General features: G+C 38.4%; 1 protein-coding gene across 2 annotated transcripts in view; it reads left to right on the forward strand.

The window, feature by feature from the left end:
• COX18 (cytochrome c oxidase assembly factor COX18) overlaps positions 1 to 13300 on the forward strand; it is a 163293-nt gene that overhangs the window by 76010 nt on the left and 73983 nt on the right. The window contains exon 9 of one of the 2 annotated variants that reach the window (XR_014296714.1): positions 4389 to 4502. The exons of the other annotated variant lie outside the window; for it this stretch is intronic. The gene's annotated coding sequence lies outside the window, so the exon portion shown is untranslated. Of the gene's footprint in view, positions 1 to 4388; positions 4503 to 13300 lie in introns of those variants that run through there. 2 annotated transcript variants of the gene reach the window in all.

Here is a 13300-nt window from a genome sequence, read left to right on the forward strand (position 1 = left end):
ACCATCCTTTACAGCTGGGGAACTGAATCTCACGTAGGTTATTAAAGTGTTCAAGTGGAAATGGACAGTTTAAAAGCACCCAACCAGTAAATAGGGCCAATGGAAATGGGACTCAGACAGGCTGATGAGATTTTGAAGGTGGGAAAGGCCTGTGATGAGGGGTGAGCCAGTGGGGGCTCCCTTGTTCAGGGAAGTGGCCGAGGGAGGCATTTGGGAGACAGAGGAGGTTGCTGAGCATCTCAACGAAGAACCAAAAGACAGGGAAAAGTACAGAAAAGGAAGGTGCTAGGAGACAAGATTCTCACTAAAAATTATCTTTACTCCCCTTTATATAATTGTAAAAATAACACATGCACATTGAAGAATAATCAGACAGTACAGAAAAAATTAAGCAACCGAAGAAAAATATACTATAGACCCTTTTCCACAATTATTTTCATTACTGCATATTACCTTCTAATTTTTCTCTAATGTTCCCATTTTCCTCAGGCTGCAGTCTGCTTGATATTAAATCATAAACATTTCCCCATGTTGTAACATAGTCTTTTTTATTTTTAATTTTACTTTTTAAAAATAAATTTATTTATTTATTTTTGGCTGCATTGGGTCTTCATTGCTGTGCGTGGGCTTTCTCTAGTTGCAGTGAGCGGGGGCTACTCTTCGTTGCAGTGCGTGGGATCCTCATTGCAGAGGCTTCTCTTGTTGCAGAGCACGGGCTCTGGGCGTGCGGGCTCAGTAGCTGTGGCTCACGGGCTCTAGAGTGCAGGCTCAGTAGTTGTGGCACATGGGCTTAGTTGCTCTGTGGCATGTGGTATCCTCCCGGACCAGGGCTCGAACTCGTGTCCTCTGCATTGGCAGGCAGATTCTTAACCACTGCGCCACCAGGGAAGTCCCACATAGTCTTTATTATTATCATTTTACATGGTAACATACTATTTCATCATATTATGTATAAAAAACCATTTCTCCATGGTTGGATATTGGGAACTATGCGGTTTTATGGGTAACTTAAAATAGATTTTTCATAGGTGGTATTTCAGTTCATTACATCTGGAGGAATCTGGTTTCTAGGAACCCTCTTGGGTTCAACGGACCTATAGATTTATTAAAAATGAGAGTTACCCAGTATCTATTCCACCAGCTGTTTGTAGAAGATAAATATTAGAAAGTTGGTAACATGGAATTAGTATTCTAAAAAATAGAAAAAGATAAAAAAGGAATAAAGGAATGGAAAGTGCTCTTTGGGTGTCAAGGAGAGTCAACGAGGAATTCAAGACATCAATAGAGAGATTAGTGACTATAATAATGTATTTCTGTGTTCCGTATTAGAAGACATTCGGCATAGTCTGTGCGAAATGAAGCCAGAATTCCAAGTAGAAATGGAATAACTTTAAGAAAACTTTTCTTGGCACTGTAAGCTCACACATGTACTTTTATATGCTACAAAGTTGAAAAAAAAAGAAAGAAAATTCTGAAGTCCTGAGGCCATAGCTATAAAAAAAATTAAGGTTTTAAAGTAGATTTGTGAGAGTAAGAAAACATGTGTTACGGTACGCTGCTGTTCTATACGGTGCTTTTGCATGCTGGCAAATGTTCTGCTTCTGCTAATGTGAACAATTATTTTTGCTGGCAGAAATAGTTCAAATAAAAGTAGAAGCAAGCCACCATTTCTTAACATAGTAAAGCTGAAAATTTCAAACATTTAATGAAAATTTTTTACACATTTATTTCATCGCTATTCAAGGGAAGTAGTAGGCATTCCATGAAAGTTTGTGTTTATGACAAAAGTAAATTGCTAGTGTAAAGGTATTTGGAGGCTAAAAGTATGATAAATAGGAGATGATGTAGAAAGAAACAAGTGTATCTATTTAAAAAAATTATTATTATTAGCTTCAGCCTTCTCTGACTGTGACAAAACTAGGTGAGTCTGGAAAAGACAGGGCGAGTAGACTACCAAATATTCATTCATTTCTTCTTTGTGTTTAACGGAAACTGAATTTTGCTCAGTGCGTCCATGGGTCCAGATAAAATACTTTCCCAGACCTGCTTGCAGTTAGGGGTGACTACATGACATTTTCAGCTGATGAAATAATTAACAAAACCTTCTAGGTTCTTTCCCTTTGCTCTTTCTTCCTTCTCATTTTTGCCTGGAAAGCAGGTAGTGAGGGTGAAGGTAATGGCCAACCTGAGAACATCTCACAGCAAGGATGAGGAATTAAGCTTCATAATGAGAATGGGGGAGTGAAAAAGAAGTAGGATCTTGGGGCACCGATGACACCATGGAACCACTGGACCACTCTTCTCTGTACTTCGTTTTATGTGAGGCAAATTATGTGAGGCTGTTTGGTTAAGCCACTGTCATCAGATTTCTGTTACATCCAGTGCACACAAATCCTAAATGATGCAAAGCCCTTGATATAGTCTCTTTTTGTAACCTATATTTTTATTTATAAAGTATCCATTATGATAATGATGTGTTTAAGGATTTTTGTTCTCAAACCCTCTCAGCTATTAATTACATTAATGAGTTAACATTTGTAAAGTATTTCCTCTTGCTCATCACTGTATTTAATGCCAAAGTGTCTGACACATTGTGTGCACTTAATAAATACATATTTACAGGCAATTTGGAAAGTTGTTTTGGCAAATTGTGTGTATATATACACACACACATTTGCACACATATCTTTACGTATATATATGAGCAAACATTGTATATAGTTATAATTATAAATTATGTGTTTAAAAATACTTGTAGGACTTTAAAATACTCAGATATGAAAGAATTACTCTATGAGAATAATTGCCACTATTTATTTACTTTCCAATTAGGATTTGTATATGGCTGTGATAATGGACATTTTTGTGTTGCGTGAACTCTAAGGTTTTAGACAAACATAAGAGAACTGATTGGCTGAAAGGGAGTTAAGGAAACAGTGACTTTGGATTCCCTCCAGCAACATTTGTCAGACCACCTGAATAAGCATTCTGCACAAATCAGACAAAACAAAACACACAGGATTTTAAACTCAGGTACTTTTGGAAATACAGAGTGTTATACCATTCTTTTCCTGGTGGTTCAAGGTCCATTAAAGTTGCCTGCAGTAGAGAAATCTGTTCAACTTTGTTTAATCCAGCATTTCCCAATCTTTTGTGTGATTATGAAACCCTTCTTCCAAGTTACGTCAATTAATACCCATTGGAAATATGTGACGGATACTCTGGGAAACCCTATAATACAGGGACCAGAAACATGTAAAATTACCACTAGTATTTAGTATTGACCTAGAAAGTCTAATGCAGTTAAATAATAATCAGAAATAAGACATATGATTTTTGGAAAAGGGGAAAAAAATTAAGACTTTTTACAGAAGACAGAAATTCCTATTTTACCGTGAGAGTGGGATATTTACTTTGTTCTCTACTTTATCTCTGATGGCCAGAGTACCTGTGTAACACATAGGTGCTCAATAAATACTTGTTGGTGGAAGGAAGGCTTAATGAAGAGAGGAAATCTCATGAGAAACCAGTACGCCAGAGAAACACCCTGGGAGATCTGTCCAAGAGCCATGGCTCTGTGAGCTTTCTGGAGATGTGAACATGCCTCACATACTGCTTTTTCTCCAAATTTTCATTGTTTGGAATTTTGAGATTTATAAAAATCCAGTGATAGAAAATATGTGGACTTGATAGCTATCAATCAGATTCCTTCTCAACATAGTACTCCAGGAAAAACAAAACAAAACATAGTACTCCAGGTAACTACTACCAATTGATTGGAGTAGACAAGAGACCTTATTGCCATCTATAATGTAAGACTTAATATTCTTTTTTTTTTTTTTTTTTTTTTTTTGCGGTACACGGGCCTCTCACTGCCGCGACCTCTCCCGTTGCAGAGCACAGGCTCCGGGACGCGCAGGCTCAGCGGCCACGGCTCACGGGCCCAGCCGCTCCGCGGCATGTGGGATCTTCCTGGACCGGGGCACGAACCCACGTCCCCTGCATCAGCAGGTGGACTCCCAACCACTGCGCCACCAGGGAAGCCCAAGACTTCATATTCCTTTTTTCCTGGTCAAATAACTTCAATTATTTTATAATCAGCAGACTCACCTCCCTAGCATTGGCTGAAGACAGGTGATTTTTTCCCCCTCAAATACTGTTGTGGTAGTTTTAAAATAATCACAATTTCTTTGACATTTCTCTCTTTGATGGAGGGAAACTAGTTCCCCTTCCATTGAGTATAGACTGGAGTGGACTTAGTGAATCTCTTCTAATAAAAAGAATATAATGGGAGTGACAGTGTGAAATTTTGAAGACTAGCTATAAAAGGCACTGTGACTTACTGCTAATTCTCTTTCTCTCTCTCTCTGTTTCTGTCTCTCTCTCAGATGATTCACTGTGGGAAAGTTAGCTGCCACATGGCAAGAAACCAAGGCCTCCTGCAGATAGACATATGTGAGCCATCCAGCAGGGCTCCTCCAGCCCCAGTCAGGCCTTCAGGTGAGACTGCAGCATCTGCCAACGTTGTAACTACAACCTAATGAGGGGCTCTGAGCCAGAGCCACCCAGATAAGCCGCTTCTGAATTCCTGACCCTGAATAGAAACTGAATAATACATGTTTACTGTTTAAACCACTACGTTTCAGAGTAATGTTTAATGTGTAAAAGGATAACAATACAATTATATTAAAGTTTTTTAAAGAAATAAAACTCATTTACAGCCTCTTTTAAAACACCTTCTCCTGTATTCCCAATTTCACCACGTTGGTGTTGCCGACTTTGCTACTTATGCAGCAATACCTGCTTTTTTCTTTCTTCCAAAGCAGGATCAGAAAACCCTTTTTATAGAGGGCCAGATAGTAAATAGTTTAGGCCTTGTAGGCCGTGTGGTCTCTGGCGCAATTACTCAACTCTGCCCTTGTAGCATGAAAGCAGCTGTAGACAATATTTAAATGAATGAGTGTGGCTACGTTCTAATAAAAGTTTATTTATGGGCGTTGAAATTTGAATTTCACATAATTTTCACATCACGAAATGTCATTTTTCTTTTGGCTTTTTTCACCCACTCAAAAATGTAAAAGCCATTCTTAACTTGTAGGTCACTTAAAACCAGGCAGTGGGCCAGATTTGGCCCATGGTGTAGTTTGCCAATTCCTGTACTAAAGTAATAGAATTCTTGATATTTAGCTGGCACATGGATGCCCAAAATAAAGACAACATTTTTTTCAGACAGTAGCCATGTAACCACACTATGGTTAATGGGAATTAGGTATAAATGATATGTAAAAAATTTGAGTCATGCTCTTAAAGGGAGGTGGTGGATTCTCCCCTTTTACTCCCCCCCTTTCACTTCCCACTGGCTAGAATGAAGGTAACCTTGGACCGTGTGGCTGGCAGAAATGTCCTTGATATAACAAAGAGAAAGAGCCAGAATTCCTGCCTCTGGGCCATGTGCAGTCACACTGTTATGAGAATGACAAGTCAGACTACAATTGTTTTGTACAGGGACCTCTGTTTTTAATTCCTTTTCACACTTTGCCAAATCTATATTCTAACTAATTCAGCTGGTTAGACTTTGGCTAACATCTCTAAATGTAATGACAGGTTAATGTGTAGTACTTTCAAGAAGCACTGCAGACAGTGATTAACAGCTATGTGTGGAGTTAAAAAATTCATTCTTGGTTCCTTATCAAGTCAGGATAGTCTGGATATAGGACAGCTTTGATGTTTCTAAAACCAGAATTTCTAAATAATTGCAGGTGTTTGCCTTTTCTTCTGATTGTTGATTTCCTGTAGTTTGGAAGTGAATATGTCTTTGTATTCCTTTTCTCCTGGGTCTATCACACTTATGGCCAAGGCAGGAACATTATTAATTGGGAGAAACATAAACAATTTACTCCTTATAATCTCTGAGGAATAATTAATGCACATTGTCTTTTGTGGAGCTTATTTATATAAATGAATAGGTCTAAAAGTTCACCCTCCCGCCGCCCCCGTGGTCCTATGGATTTTCTCAGTTATATGATAGCTGAAAGAAATTGTAGGTATAAGAGACATACTTATCTTGTGAGCATATTATATTTTCCCCAGCAGAACTTGGGGGGTCCCAGGCTGTGAACGACAGTGGAAAAATGATCCCACAGTCTCAAAGTCTGGAAACCACTCTGAGACTCATCAGCCACCACTTGGCAGCACCAAAGGATCAGGCATTGTCCAAACACAATTGTTGTGAGCTCTCGTGCTGACGTACAGTATTTCCCATTCATCTCTTTCCCCCTTTTCTCTCCTTTTTCTTCTCTCCCCGCCAGAAACCAAACTAGCTTGGACTAGTCTTCCAAGTGCTGGCTGCTGGTGTCCCCGAGAGATTTCAGGGAGAAGCAGTCTTGGCCGAGGGTTAGAGCCAGAGGCCGACAGGGGAAGGGAACAATGTCTGGGTTTTGAGAACAGCTGGAGCTTCGGAGGGAGAAAAGCAGCTTGGCAAATGAGGAAAGAATGTGCTTGTCACTTCAAGAGGCAAGAAACTTCGATTTCCCTCCTGCCTCTGCCAACAAGTGTTTATTGGAAAGGACAGAGTGGTGGTGATGGCAGGTGACTTTGGTTTGGATTTTATGGAATTTTTCGTGTTTATTTTACCTTTTCAAAGAAAAGATAAATGTACAAATCCCACAGTTAACTATTCTGAATTCTGCTTGTGTTTTTATTGGAGAAGTGAGTGTTGTTCCTCAGAGTTATTTTTAAGAATGCCACCCCTGGCCCATTTTGAAACTCTGCTTGCTTTCCTTGCATGTAAGCTAATATATGTGATAGGGATTTTGGAGAAAAGTAGCAGAGTGTATTTAAATGGAAAGTGAAGGCCCAAGGGAGAAAAGATCCTGTTCTGAGAACACGAGAGAATTTACAGTTGGAGGAATCAGATGGGCCCATTTAGACAAAATAGGAAAGTTTTAGCTGAAACCAAAGGTGAGCTTATGAGAAGTTTGACATAGTTGGGGGGAAAAATTTTTAAGATGTCATACTCTTTGGTCATGTTTTGATTTCTCTCTGATTTTCTTGGATTCTTATGGAAATGGATAGAACAACAGAGACTGTTTTCCCATTCTGAATTCCATTCGTTAGACTTGGAAAGTGTGACCTGATTTTAAGTATCCCTTTTAAAATGAACAAAAAGACAATCCAATATTAATATTTGAAAAATAATGTTACCATTTTAAAATCTCTTTCCTCCCTTTCTGAACTCTCAACATTTTTGCCTACTTTCAGAATTCTCCCTTTAATTGTACTTAACTGCTGTTTTTTTAAATTTGGCAGTGGGAATGTTGGTTAGTTGGATCTTGGGACATAAATACATCTAAAAGTTAAAATGGGGAATAAATGGGAGTATAGGGAAGGGAAAAACTATTTCTTGAGTTCTACCTGTGTGACAGACCCCTTTACTAGGTCCTTTCCTTGTTAGAATCTGTGAAGTAAGAATTATTATGACCATTTTAAAGAAGGGAGACTGAGGCTCAGTGAGGGTCTTTATAACTTGTCTAATATTACCTGATATTCTATTCATGGTAAAGTCAAGTCATCTGGATTTAAACTTAGTTTTGATTCCAAAGTCCACATTCTTTCCAGTGCCCCGATTTTGTCCACATAATAATATCTGGGTTGATTATGTTTAAACTGATTAATCATTAAAAATTTATTGATCAGAAGTAACCTGTATATATTAATTAGGATTCCCCTTTTGCTGGTGTGTTGTGATTCTAGGTAATGAGACTTTATTACAAGGATTCAAGGGACTACAGAGTCTTCAACTATATAGTTACTTTGCATCTCCAAATTTCCAAGACTGGAATTAGTACTCTCAAGAAAAAAATAATCTGATGTGGTCTCTTGTCATTACCCACGATGAAGTTCCTGGCCTGGCAAGGTTCACCAAACCACTTCAGACATGGTGGCTTCCTCCACATCCAAACTGTGCAATAACTTACCTTTAACTTGGGCACTCTTTTCTGAGGCCAGAGTAGAAGTTTCACAAGGCATATCTGGTGTAAATCATTGCAAATTTTTTGGAGGAAGTGTCTCTTAGGGCTGCTGTTCTTAGAAGGAGATTATGAGCAAAGCAGGAACTTGGAATTTTGTACCTCTTTCCCAGCACGTGAAGAAACAAACTGGATGTAAAGAAGTCATGAAAAGAAGCCAGTGAGGGCTTCCCTGGTGGCGCAGTGGTTGAGAATACACCTGCCAATGCAGGGAACACGGGTTCAAGCCCTGGTCCGGGAAGATTCCACATGCCACGGAGCAACTAAGCCCGTGCGCCACAACTACTGAGCCTGCCCTCTAAGGCCTGCGAGCCACAACTACTGAGCCCTCGTGCCACAACTACTGAAGCCCACGGGCCTAAAGCCCGTGCTTTGCAACAAGAGAAGCCACCACAGTGAGAAGCCCGTGCACGCAAAAAAGAGTAGCCCCTGCTCACAGCAACTAGAGAAAGCCCGTGCACAGCAACGAAGACCCAACGCAGCCAAAAAATAAATAAATAAAAAACAAAGAGCCTCTCCTGTGGGTTGACACAATTTTTTTTTTTTTTGAGTATCTGCTTTACGTGAATCATGGTGAGAATATTAAGAATCATTTTAGAAACTGGAAAAATTCTTAACCCAGAGAGATCATTGCTTTGCATTGCTGTGTTTCCACATACAGTAAATTCAACACAAACATGGCTTAGGGAGTATCTTAACCACTCTGGAAATGTAGAAGTATTTCTTATAATCCAGAATATTTAATTAATCAGAACTTCAATTCCCCAAGCATTCTGAGTAATCAGTATTTTCCTTTGTGAGTTTCAGATGAAGAATCATTTGCATGATGACATATCTGGGTTGTTCAATACACTTTCTTCTGAATCTCTCTTTAGCATGATGTGAGGTATACTTGGGAAATGTGCATTTAAACAGTAACAGCAGTGATTGTAGTGAATTCCAAGTGGGGATTTCATGCTCTAATTTCCATGAATTGAGGGGTAATATTTTTACGTTATTGTTTTCTATAATAAAACCTAAACCCAGCTGCACATGTCTGGCAATTTAAAAGTTTCAATAAACTAATGCTTGATAATAATACTGACCTATTTCTCCTAAGGATTAAATAAGTAGAGGTTTTATTTTACAACTACTTTTTAAAATAGTGTGTTATCATGTAGAACCAATGCTACGGGTATAATAGAACTTTGCTGTTAAGTCAATTGAGTAAAACATGTACAGAGTTTTTACTCTTGGCCAACACTCTCCTTTATAGGGCAAAGCAGATCAGAACAGTTGCAGGGTGTTATATCTGCATAGGCCCCACATTGCTCTTGTCTTTTTTGTAAAATCGAATATATCTTTTTTTTTAACATCTTTATTGGAGTATAATTGCTTTACAATGGTGTGTTAGTTTCTGCTTTACAACAAAATGAATCAGTTATATATATACATATGTTCCCATATCTCTTCCTTCTTGCGTCTCCCTCCCTCACACCCTCCCTATCCCACCCCTCCAGGCGATCACAAAGCACTGAGCTCATCTCCCTGTGCTATGCGGCTGCTTCCCACTAGCTATCTACCTTATGTTTGGTAGTGTATATATGTCCATGCCTCTCTCTCGCTTTGTCACAGCTTGCCCTTCCCCCTCCCCATATCCTCAAGTCCATTCTCTAGTAGGTCTGTGTCTTTGTTCCTGTCTTACCCCTAGGTTCTTCATGACATTTTTTTCCTCTTAAATTCCATATATATGTGTTAGCATACGGTATTTGTCTCTCTCTTTCTGACTTACTTCACTCTGTATGACAGACTCTAGGTCTATCCACCTCATTACAAATAGCTCAATTTCATTTCTTTTTATGGCTGAGTGATATTCCATTGTATATATGTGCCACATCTTCTTTATCCATTCATCCGATGATGGACACTTAGGTTGTTTCCATCTCCGAGCTATTGTAAATAGAGCTGCAATGAACATTTTGGTACATGACTCTTTTTGAATTATGGTTTTCTTAGGGTATATGCCCAGTAGTGGGATTGCTGGGTCATATGGTAGTTCTATTTGTAGCTTTTTAAGGACCCTCCATACTGTTCTCCACAGTGGCTGTATCAATTTACATTCCCACCAACAGTGCAAGAGGGTTCCCTTTTCTCCACACCCTCTCCAGCATTTATTGTTTCTAGATTTTTTGATGATGGCCATTCTGACTGGTGTGAGATGATATCTCATTGCAGTTTTGATTTGCATTTCTCTAATGATTAGTGATGTTGAGCATTCTTTCATGTGTTTGTTGGCAGTCTGTGTATCTTCTTTGGAGAAATGTCTATTTAGGTCTTCTGCCCATTTTTGGATTGGGTTGTTTGTTTTTTTGATATTGAGCTGCATGAGCTGCTTGTATATTTTGGAGACTAATCCTTTGTCAGTTGCAAATATTTTCTCTCATTCTGAGGGTTGTCTTTTCGTCTTGTTTATGGTTTCCTTTGCTGCGCAAAAGCTTTTAAGTTTCATTAGGTCCCATTTGTTTATTTTTGTTTTTATTTCCATTTCTCTAGGAGATGGGTCAAAAAGGATCTTGCTGCGATTTATGTCATAGAGTGTCCTGCCTGTATTTTCCTCTAAGAGGTTGATAGTTTCTGGCCTTACATTTAGGTCTTTAATCCATTTTGAGCTTATTTTTGTGTATGGTGTTAGGGAGTGATCTAATTTCATACTTTTACATGTAGCTGTCCAGTTTTCCCAGCACCATTTATTGAAGAGGCTGTCCTTTCTTCACTGTACCTTCCTGCCTCCTTTATCAAAGATAAGGTGACCATATGTGCATGGGTTTATCTCTGGGCTTTCTGTCCTGTTCCATTGATCTATATTTCTGTTTTTGTGCCAGTACCATACTGTCTTGATTACTGTAGCTTTGTAGTATAGTCTGAAGTCAGAGAGCCTGATTCCTCCAGCTCCATTTTTCATTCTCAAGATTGCTTTGGCTATTCAGGGTCTTTTGTGTTTCCATACAAATTGTGAAATTTTTTGTTCTAGTTCTGTGAAAAATGCCCGTGGTAGTTTGATAGGGATTGCATTGAATCTGTAGATTGCTTTGGGTAGTAGAGTCATTTTCACAATGTTGATTCTTCCAATCCAAGAACATGGTATATCTCTCCATCTATTTGTATCATCTTTAATTTCTTTCACCAGTGTCTTATAATTTTCTGCATACAGGTCTTTTGTCTCCTTAGGTAGGTTTATTCCTAGATATTTTATTCTTTTTGTTGCAATGGTAAATGGGAGTGTTTTCTTGATTTCACTTTCAGATTTTTCATCATTAGTGTATAGGAATGCTAGAGATTTCTGTGCATTAATTTTGTATCCTGCTACTTTACCAAATTCATTGATTAGCTCTAGCGGTTTTCTGGTAGCATCTTTAGGATTCTCTATGTATAGTATCATGTCATCTGCAAACAGTGACAGCTTTACTTCTTCTTTTCAGATTTGGATTCCTTTAATTTCCTTTTCTTGTCTGATTGTTGTGGCTAAAACTTCCAAACCTATGTTGAATAAGAGTGGTGAGAGTGGGCAACCTTGTCTTGTTCCTGATCTTAGTGGAAAAGGTTTCAGTTTTTCACCATTGAGGATGATGTTGGCTGTGGGTTTGTCATATATGGCCTTTATTATGTTGAGGAAAGTTCCCTCTATGCCTACTTTCTGCAGGGTTTTTATCATAAATGGGTGTTGAATTTTGTCGAAAACTTTCTCTGCATCTATTGAGATGATCATATGGTTTTTCTCCTTCAGTTTGTTAATATGGTGTATCACGTTGATTGATTTGCGTATATTGAAGAATCCTTGCATTCCTGGAATAAACCCCACTTGACCATGGTGTATGATCCGTTTAATGTCCAGTTGGATTCTGTTTGCTAGTATTTTGTTGAGTATTTTTGAATCTATGTTCATCAGTGATATTGGCTTGTAGTTTTCTTTCTTTGTGACATCCCTGTCTGGTTTTGGTATCAGGGTGATGGTGGCCTCGTAGAATGAGTTGGGGAGTGTTCCTCCCTCTGCTATATTTTGGAAGAGTTTGAGAAGGATAGGTGATAGCTCTTCTCTAAATGTTTGATATAATTCGCCTGTGAAGCCATCTGGTCCTAGGCTTTTGTTTGTTGGAAGATTTTAAATCACAGTTTCAATTTCAGTGCTTTTGATTGGTCTGTTCATATTTTCTATTTCTTCCTGATTCAGTCTTGGCAGGTTATGCATTTCTAAGAATTTGTCCATTTCTTCCAGGTTGTCCATTTTATTGGCATAGAGTTGCTTGTAGTAATCTCTCATGATCCTCTGTATTTCTGCAGTGTCAGTTGTTACTTCTCCTTTTTCATTTCTAATTCTATTGATTTGAGTCTTCTCCCTTTTTTTCTTGATGAGTCTGGCTAATGGTTTATCAATTTTGTTTATCTTCTCAAAGAACCAGCTTTTAGTTTTATTGATCTTTGCTATTGTTTCCTTCATTTCTTTTTCATTTATTTCTGATCTGATTTTTATGATTTCTTTCCTTCTGCTAACTTTGGGGTTTTTTTGTTCTTCTTTCTCTAACTGCTTTAGGTGCAAGGTTAGGTTTTTTATTCGAGATGTTTCCTGTTTCTTAAGGTAGGATTGTATTGCTATAAACTTCCCTCTTAGAACTGCTTTTGCTGCATCCCATAGATTTTGGGTCGTCGTGTCTCCATTGTCATATGTGTCTAGGTATTTTTTATGGCTGAGTAATATTCCATTGTATGTATATGCCATATTCTGTTTATCCACTCATCTGCTGATTGTCTTTGATTAATTTTTAAAATGGAAAATTACTTAATAAATACAGCCCAATAAAAAATACTTTCAACATGGGATTCAAAAGGAAAAATATTAAGATTATGAGATATAAACTCTGTATAGCAACCACTGGATCTCCAATGACTAGTATATTTTATGGCACATAGTAGATACTCAACAGATATTTATTGCATGAGTGAATGAATAAACCACTGTAATATGTTAAAAACTGACTTAAACATAGAATAAATGCTCTCTATTGCACAAACCCAAGTAAAAGACAGAGCGCAAGGGAGCTCAATAGCATCTACCGAGGTCAATCATAAGGGCACAAAGCAGAACGGAGAAGGGTGGATCTGGAGGGGCGAACTGAGAAAGCCAACATATGCATCAAGAGTCACTCAAGTCGTAAGTGGGCAAGTGGCTGCATCTCTTATTCAGGGCTGTGTAAGCATGAGTGTGCTTCCCCTCATTAAACCTCTTATATTCTGGCTAT

Source organism: Grampus griseus (genome assembly GCF_964374135.1).
Source record: "Grampus griseus genome assembly, chromosome: 4".
Classification (NCBI taxonomy): Eukaryota; Metazoa; Chordata; class Mammalia; order Artiodactyla; family Delphinidae; genus Grampus; species Grampus griseus.